Raw genomic sequence first — 7,362 nt, forward strand, 5'->3', positions numbered from 1 at the left:
GTGTTGGTGGCTCCAGGCAGATGTTCATGCAATAACTGTGAATGGCTGGACACCCTTGCACAGTGCTGATATGTGGAATAATAACAGAGTGGCTTCCTTCTTAGTTCATCATGATGCAGATACCAATGCCCAAACTAAAGTCCTCTTGACCCCCTTGCATCTTGCTGCTTGGAATAGAAATAGCAAAGATATGCTGGATCTCCTTCTATTGAACCATATATGAAACCAGGTCTGAAGAACTTGGAAGAAACTGCATTTGATATTGCCAAAAGGATAAATATGTATCTCTACCACTTTGAAGTTGTGGAAGGCTGTAAAAATTGTTCTCCTAAGTCATAATGGTTTGGTTAAGTTTCTTAAATTTCAAAAATGCCAATCCATCTTTGTGTCCATACAAAATATTTTCACAATACAAAGCAACTGCAATATCTTACTTTAAAAATTCATGGATTCCATCGTATTTTTCAAGTGAATTGCCTGACTTTGATGTCAAAATGTATTCAAGATTTGTTTGTATACATCTATAATGATTTCTGCAGGGTTTGTGATTATTTAAATCAGAAATCATTTTAACTTATCTGTTGGAATGAGTAGTACAAAAACTAAAAATATTTCTGGTGCTTGAATGAAAAAATTATATTTTAAAATAATCTGTTTTTTGTTTGTATAATGTACATAATCTATTTAATTCTCTCCTAGATGTAATACTTTGAATTCTACATTGTTTTATTATATATATAAGTTCATTACAAATGTGTTATTTCAGATAGCATTCCATATAGAACAAGTTTAAGATTCCTTTTTTTCCTAGGTCCTTATAGTATTTTATTTCTTTGGGATAAAATGACAATGTTATCAAATTTCAAAAGTTTTGTAAAGATTATGCTATGTAAAGGCCTTTCTAAGGTGAGGATTTAATGCATTGATGTCAAAATATCTTTCAGTTCAATGAATTACATGTATTGTTACATTTGTATTTTTTGATATTTTTATTGTGAAAATACTGTACAGTGGGGTTACAATTACATGGGCAAGATAATGAGTACATTTCTTATCAAGCATTGTAGCCTCCTCTTTGTTTACCCTTCCCATCCATTCCCATCCTTCCCCTGCCCCCCCACTCAATCCTCGCCGCTACCCCCCCCCCCACACGCACCAAAGTTGTAAAGTTCATTTTTCGACATAACGACTTTATTTTTGTAATCAATTTTTAATAACTGTTTTTCATATCTTGCATCTGAAGGATGAAAAATATGGAATACTTCACAAATTTTCATATCATCCTTGTGCAAGTGCCATGATAATTTCTATATTGTAATTTGGGTAAATGTCCTGCTGAAGCGTGTAGTATCCTGTAGATTTTAGTAGTTAATGATGCATTCTTTATACAGGCATATATCCTTGGTTGACTGTTTGTAACTAGGAAACCTTATTGTTCCTAAAAATGCTATTGATCTTACTTCTCTAAAATTCTGTGTATATTGGAAAAAATTTATATTCTTTGGTCGATTGCTCACATTTGCAATTTTTTGTCAATGACTATTTTAAGTATTTTTCATCTTAAATTTGATCATACTTTGAAGCCTTTATAGCTAGGTCCAAAAGTGATTGCTTTTCAAGTATTTGTTTATAAACTGAGTTAGCTTTGTGGAGCTAATGGATTCAAAGTAAGCCTTGCTTAAGAGCACTTCTAAACTTCTGCAGCTTAAAAATTCCTAAATGAGGTCTTATTGGCAAAAATGTCTACCTGACCCTTTACTCTTCTTCCATGTAGCAACAGACCAACCAGAATATCTTACCCTGACAGCATAGATTTTCTTATTGGAACAAAACTATTCTTAGTTAAAAGGGATCATAGAGAGATAAACAGTTAAGACAGAATCATTTAGACTAGAAGGTATTTTATCAAAATATATATATTTTTTATACCTAACATTTCAAAAGTAGCTAAAGCCAAGAAGGTGAAAAAATTTTTCACATGCATGATTACTTAATGTCCTGGTCAGTCTACCATCCAACCAAGCAGGAATTTACACTACTGCCTTTCTTTCACGAAATATTTTCATAGTTACAAGAGAAGTCTATATATTTCTCCTCAATAATAGGCCTTAAATTGGTAGTTTTTTAATCACAGTGTTTCCTCTTGTCTCTAGGCTGTAAAGCTACAAATGATAAAGCTTTACGTCCAACTCTACCAAACACTGAGGTAGAAACAATGGAATAATACTTTAAAACACAGTTGCCTTTGATACCCTAACCACTGCAGAACATTGCAAAACATGTGCCTTATTCTTATATTATATATATTTATATATTGTATATTTATACGTGCTGATATTTTATTTCACACAGTGAAACTTACTAGAATTAATTGATAATTTGTCAAATAAATAGATATTTATTACAATAAATAGATTGGAATATAAATAATAAGTTTTATAATGTACATTAGAATATAGAAATTATCAATGCAATGTCTTCGTTATAAACTTTTGGTATGTTCTAAGTGTTCTTGATCTTCTGAATTCACATTGTAAAAAAAATTGTTTTCCTCTAATCTATAAGGGATTTTACTCTGCTGCTCTCTTTATTGTTTTAACTCACTGGTTCCAAAATGTTTTCTCCATATTTCTGAATCATTCCTACTGATTATACACAAATTTTGCTGATATGATATGTAAAAGTATCATTCCTCCACAGGACCCACGGGTCCTAGGATCCCATGTCCCAGTTATCTGCTTCATCAGATAACAAGGGCAAGATTTCTCATGCAGGCTCATGAAACATGCCAAAAGAAAGTAATTGAAAATCCATCTCAATTCCTTACGACACTGGAATTAGCAGTAATCAATTGTGAAATGCAATGCAACTTAAAATGAAAGATGAGATCACAAAATCTGAAAGTACACTAATTCAAACTTTCAGTTTAGAAATGACCAGCCCATATGAGTGACCAAGATCACAACTGGCACAAAATTGTTTTTAATACACCTCTTGTAATGATTATTAAACGATTTCAGTCCAGCATAAGTAGTCCAATTATGGATCTATCGTTCTATCCTAGAACGATAGATCCATAATTGTTCTACCAATGCTAGGAAAACTTGACTTACAGGTCAAATATAATTCACAAAAACATTAATTGAGAAGATCGTTAATGCTTCAAAATACTGGTACTTCATTAAAACTTGGTTTTGTAGAATAAAAATGTTATCATTCTCGGCCGGGCGCTGGTGGCTCACGCCTGTAATCCTAGCTACTCAGGAGGCTGAGATCTGAGGATCGTGGTTCAAAGCCAGCCCGGGCAGGAGAGACCGTGAGACTCTTATCTCCAATAAACCACCAGAAAACCGGAAGTGGCGCTGTAGCTCAAGTGGTAGAGCACTCGCCTTGAGCTAAAGAGCTGAGGGACAGCGCCCAGGCCCAGACTTCAAGCCCCACGACCGACAAAAAAAAAAGAAAAAAGTTATCATTCTCAAACCAATGATAACCTACATTTAATCTCCTGAAAGCAATTTCCTTTTCTTATAATCTTTTAAGAATCACATTCACCAAAATAACATTTGACAAGTAGACGATAGTGACATTACAAATTTTTCAAGTTTAGGGTGCAAGTTACAATTGAGTTGATTTATTTACCCAGCACTAATGCCAAACAGGTTCAACCACTCATTAAAGTGTAGAAATAGTACCACCCACCATTTGTGCTGTTCAGTAGATTCCTTGCAGAAATGTGTCAAACAGAACAACCTCCCATAATTCAAACCCAAACACTAGCTAATAAATTAAGTTTCATCACTTAATAAGTTAAATTTTAAAAAGTCACAAGTAGTTGCCTTATCATATGTTGTTTTATGTTTTCCCTATCTGTCTAACATAGTAAGAAATATGACTTAAAGTCATGAATATGGGTACTCATCAGAGATGTGAAAAACATAAAATCTGTCTTTTATTTCTACCATATTCTTGTATAATAGGAAATCATAGTTTTTTTCTTTTTTACAAAACTTATAATATAGAAAATATTATCCCATGTAAAATAAAATAATCACAAACATTTTACAAAGCCATTAATAGAATTTTTTAATTAGGAATATATTCTAAGCCATTTTTTAACTTTGTTGTTGACTAAAGATTAATCTTCCAACTGGATGAGAATAAAATCATGTCAAAGTGCTTCACGTCTCCAGTCTTTCAAATTGTTATTGCAGATGAATGAATTATGGAAATATAAGCTGACATCAGTACAAGTATATACAGGATTGAAACTCCATGTAATGTATATAAACTTTCAAAATATTAAGTTTAACAGAATGTCTATCAGGAAGTTGAAATCAGAGAGGAATAATAGTAAAGACATAGAATGAATGTAAAATGGAACAAGGGGCAAGTACAGCTAGAATACTCAATGTACACATGTGATAAAGGAAGTGGTAAATCTGAAATAAATCTTGGAGAAGGGGTTGGTTGAGAATGATAGAAGGAGTCACTCTGATCCAGGAACATTGGACAATTAGATGGACATATTTATTGTAATACACTTGCACAACCTTTTGAGATTTAATTAAAAAACACAACAAAAAACAAAAACACACAAAAATCACAACCAAACAGCACTCTCTAGAGAGGATGAATATGACCTCTCAAAATTTTAAATAGTTAATGAAGGGTAGTCTTGGGAAAAACAAATAAAGCTGTTCAAAGAGGGCAGTTTGGGGTAGCAGAGAATTTTGAACAGATTTAAATAGATTGTCTAAGGTTATGAATCACCTACATCTGCTGCAAATATTTTCTTCTGTGAGTTCTTTTTGTATGCAATGGATACTCCAGTCCTCAGCCACACTTGATAGCTTGTGAAGATAAAATGGAAGAAACAAGATAAATAACCCATTACTCTACTGGGGACAGAAGAGTCCTCTGTTTTCTCTCATCTCTCTTCACTACTCTTTCTTCATACTTTTAAGTCAAGTGATTTTGAATTATATCTTTCATTCTTTGTTCTGGCAAAGTAATTAGCCAAACTAATTTACTAAATATTATTTGCCATTTTTTCTGCCATGCTGTTTACTTATCCATGAGAGTCCATTAAACTTCACCCTTGCATTTGGTTGCCACGAAAACCCAATGTCTATGTTAGTGACGACAAACTCTAATGTAAAACTTTGTCTCCAAAAAACCGTTCCAAGAAGCTGTGATCACAAATATTTAGCTATAATTTTTTTCTTTTACCTTGAAAGTCTTCTTGTGTCTGAAGTGCCACAAAAATAAGTACTCCACTACTTTTTGGTTCGATCACTTCGAACCTCAAATATTTTGCTAACAAGATGCTTAGAGGAAACCGTAGTTTACTTCACTTTTATGTTCTCTCTTAAGACTCTCCTTAGATACCATATCAGGATCAGTGAAGTTATTCTTTGCAAAATTATTTCAATAGATTATTTTTTTCTTGGTCTTGCATTTGCTCAGCAAGATGTATGGAAAAGAATAGAGTTAAATGATCCATACCTTGGGTGACAGTGTCTGTTTCAAAGGACAATGCTTCTATGTCAAAATTCTATGTCCTCCTCTTAGCTCTTGCCTGATTTCCAATTAAGCACAGCTTCTTGGCTTCAAGCCCAGTGAAGCTGAAAGACTATAAGATCTCCTCCCCACCCCGCTACATCTTCATGGTTTCTCTTTTAAACCTCTTTTAAGTTGCCTCATTTGGACATAGAATTTATTTTCCTGTCTTCATTAAATCTGTTCTGCATTGTAGTGAGCCTAATAGGCTCTGGAAAATCACTTTAGGTAGCAAAAATATTAAGAGACTTTATATAAAAAATTTTGGCCTCCCTCCACTGCTAATATCAATATGCTTGGATAGGGTTTCTAAGAACATTGTATTCTTACCCTTTCAATTTTCTCAATTCTTTTCTGATCCCAAACTTTTTGGCTTATGTAATAAGAGAATTCTTCACTACCTCATGTTGATAAGAATATTATTTTTTGTGAGCTACTTCGAAATGTGTAATCATTGGAGTATCCAATCAGATTTTTTTCTGTGTTTCAGTGCTTCACGTGCAGAGACATTGTGGAAAGTGTTACAAACAGAAAAGTGTGAACCCAATATATTCTTTTATTTTGGAGGGCACTTTCTCCCTTAATATTTTTAACCAAATTATCTTTTTCTAAGAATAATTTTGGTAATTAAAGGTCAATTCACATATTTTGATGTCTTAGTTTTTTTTAAGAACTTTGAATTTCACACAGTGAGAGTGTATTTCCTGGGTAAGGACAATTCTCAAGGGAACCTACAGGATTTACAGTAAGGTTTCTGAAGTTTGTATGTTTAGTGTGAAAATGAGCTATCTTTACCTACATTGCTCCCTCTCAACTAAGTCTCCATAGCTTTCTTTGCATGAAAGTCTATTTTTCCCAGGCAATTTTCTTAATAGTCTAAGTTGTTAAAAAGTTTGAACAATTAAAATATATCTGTCATAATTTTTAAACTCTTTTGAAATTCCTTTATCAGAATCACGTTTTCTCCAATCCTAATTCAACCTTTACCATCAAAAACAGTAACATGTTGTTTACATGATATAGTGTCCAGGCAACTATTATTTTCCAGTGGCTTTATATGTATATATGAACATAGAAGCTGATGCTGAGCAAAATGAACTCCAGATATGGAAACAGAGATTTTTTTGCAGTTGTTTTTAATGTGATTTCTATTTTCTTTGGGTTTTTCTCCCTATGGTTTGTCCTCAGCTGTATTTGATTTTGGTACCCTGTGTATTGTGTATACATTTACCTTAATTAGGGAAGTGAAGAGGAACAACAAAACGGCGAGACAAAGGATAAGCCAATGCAATATCAATACACACAAGACAATATGTTGGAAATGTACATTACAACTTGTGAGGAGTATTGAGGTGAAAGAAAACTGTGAGAAAAATGAAAGAGGGGGTAACAAGTGTGAAAAGTTATGTATTTACTACCTTACAATTACTGTAATCCCATTGTACATCAATTTAACAATAAAAATTAAATTAAAACATAAGCTGCATAAAATATACTTTCACTGTATTGTTATAGTAAATATTATTCTTTATTTTATGTAGTAACTTTTTTAAAATCAATACTATTTGGCATCTAATTTGAATTGATTCCTGCTTTTTTATCAGAGAGTCATCAAATTGATGTTATCCAACTAGACAATATTTTCACAATAAACGCGAATATTTTGAGAAAAGAATAAACTTAGTACTTTTTCATACTAAAACTGAAAACAGTTTAATTCTATGGAAACCCATAACTTTTAAAAGTAAATAAGTTGTTAAGAGGACAGAATATATGTGTTCCTCAAAATTCCTATGACTAATA

General features: G+C 32.7%; 1 non-coding gene across 1 annotated transcript; it reads right to left on the reverse strand.

The window, feature by feature from the left end:
- Positions 1 to 1,247: 1,247 nt before the first annotated feature.
- Positions 1,248 to 1,351, reverse strand: LOC122100962. Its single transcript, XR_006146285.1, has one exon. It is a non-coding gene; the product is annotated as a U6 spliceosomal RNA (small nuclear RNA).
- Between the last annotated feature and the right edge of the window lie 6,011 nt (positions 1,352 to 7,362).

The sequence above is a fragment of the Dipodomys spectabilis genome, unplaced genomic scaffold (genome assembly GCF_019054845.1).
Source record: "Dipodomys spectabilis isolate Male_0828 unplaced genomic scaffold, ASM1905484v1 ptg000612l, whole genome shotgun sequence".
Taxonomy (NCBI): Eukaryota; Metazoa; Chordata; class Mammalia; order Rodentia; family Heteromyidae; genus Dipodomys; species Dipodomys spectabilis.